This window comes from Castor canadensis, chromosome 1 (genome assembly GCF_047511655.1).
Source record: "Castor canadensis chromosome 1, mCasCan1.hap1v2, whole genome shotgun sequence".
Lineage (NCBI taxonomy): Eukaryota > Metazoa > Chordata > Mammalia > Rodentia > Castoridae > Castor > Castor canadensis.
The window spans coordinates 201,563,862-201,565,880 of record NC_133386.1 but is presented as its reverse complement, the minus strand read 5'-3'; the positions used below and the strand labels follow the sequence as shown (position 1 = coordinate 201,565,880).

The 2,019-nt window shown below is 53.5% G+C and overlaps 1 non-coding gene across 1 annotated transcript; it reads right to left on the bottom strand.

Moving 5' to 3' along the window:
• Window positions 1–1,599: 1,599 nt before the first annotated feature.
• LOC141416339 (U6 spliceosomal RNA) lies at window positions 1,600–1,701 on the bottom strand. The gene has a single exon (XR_012441099.1). It is a non-coding gene; the product is annotated as a U6 spliceosomal RNA (small nuclear RNA).
• Window positions 1,702–2,019: the final 318 nt, after the last annotated feature.

Genomic DNA, 2,019 nt, shown 5'->3' with positions numbered 1-2,019 from the left:
TACAGCGCTTCTCCCCAACATCCCAGGCCTCCCTGCCCACGGGCGCACCCCTGAGTGTCCTCGCCTGGGGAAAGGGCAGCCGGCACGGGAGCCACACCCGCCACGAGGCTTCTCCTGATCTCGTCCCCACGCAGAGCCAGCACTCTCTGGGTCCTCCGTGGGTGGCTGGAGAAGCGCACTCAAGCGTGGGCGTGACACCTCCACTCCTTCGGTGGGAGGCGGTGCCAGGTGCCAGAGCTGCCTTCACCTTGGGGGGCCGTCTTGACATGCTGCAGGCGCCTCGCTGAGGGGGCAGGTCCTGAATTTTGATGGGGGGGGGTCTCCCCCCTGCCCTCGTTTGCATTGTCTTACTAAGGTAAAAAGCACTTGCTACGTTCTGTCTTAGTCCATTTGGTGCTGGTGTCACAGAACACCAGAAACTGCTTAATTCATCGTGAATAGAAATAGAGTGCCTCCCAGTTCTGGAAACTGGAGGTCCAAGCTTGGGGGGCTGCCTGTGGCAGGGCCATCTTGTTGCATCATCACAGGGTGGGAGGCATCACAAGACACAAGAGTGAGAAAGAGAGAGAGCAAGAGAGAGAAGGAATCCACTGTCTCCTCAATGGCATGGTCCATCATTGAGCCCTCTGACCAAAACACCTCTTAAAGGCTCCACCTCCCAAGACCATCCAGTGGCAATTAAATTTCAACACAAGTTTTGGAGGGGACAAATATTCATATCAGAGTAGGCCCAATTGACATAATGTCACCCAGGTACAGACCAGGGTCCCAGCCTTGTGCCTTCCATCTTTGGCCCTTCTCTCTCTTCTCACCTTAAACATGCATGCACTGGCTAGAGCTGCAGCAACCTTTTGGAACCATGAGGCAAAAACCGACAGAATCACAAAGACCTCAGGCCAGATGGGCCTTGAGCCACAAAAACCAACCTCAGCCACCTCCAAAAGTGGAAGGAGAAGTGAGCTTGGGCGCTTACATGCTGCTTCATCGATGGTCTGGCTTTCTGTTCCTTACAGACAAAACCAACCCTCATTGACAGAGGGTCAAGCAGAAGAGCTTGGATTTCTGTCCTGAGGGCCAGCAGGAGCCACCAAAGGGTCCCAGGCAGGAAAGAAGAGGACAGGACAGGCAGGTGGGAGGGATGGCAGCCTGGAGCATCATGGGAGGGGCTGTGTGGGTAGAGAAAAGGCGAGCAAGCTGATGGTGGCATTGATCTCAGCCCAAAGCCATGTGCATGGTGACTATGGAGACACAGAAGCCAGAAGCATGGACATGTCAGGAACTGTTCAATGGGCAGAGAGGGTGAGACCTGGCATCCTAGTGTGTTTGCACTACTGTAGCAGAATACCACAGACAGGGTGATTTGTAAGGAACAGAAACCTATTCCCATCTGGGCACAGCACTGGGGACTGGGCAGCCATCTGCCCCTGGCAGGGACAGATGTTAAGTCACCCTGGGGTGGAAGGGCAAAGAGAGGGAGGGAGGGAGGAGGAGAGAGGAAGGGGGCTGAACTCATCCAGCCCTGACATCCACAAGAGCCCTTCCTAGCCCCACCCCACAGAAAGGTTACTCACAGCCTCACAGCCCCCCCCCCCTTTTTTTTTAAATATGGAACGCTTCACGAATTTGCATATCATCCTTGCACAGGGGCCATGCTGTGGCCCTGTGTTCCAATTTTAGTATATGTGCTGCCAAAGCGAGCACCTCACAGCCCCCCTTAATCTTGCTACCTGGACCACTTCTCCACCGTCTTGTGCAGCCAAGGCACAGACACCATGTCCATCTCTCCATCCCCAGTCCCCAGCTTGAGCCTCACACATAAGAACGGTTCCTATGCTGAATGAATGCCTGGTTCTTTGGAAAGAGAAACAGAATCCCAGTTAACCCAAAGTCCCTGTCTCAGTCCATGTTCTGTTGCTATAACAAGATACCTGAGACTGGGTAATTTGTAAAGAATAAAGGTCTCTTCTTCCCCCTCACTTCTTATTAGTGAATATTAACTGTACAATAGTGTGTGGGGAG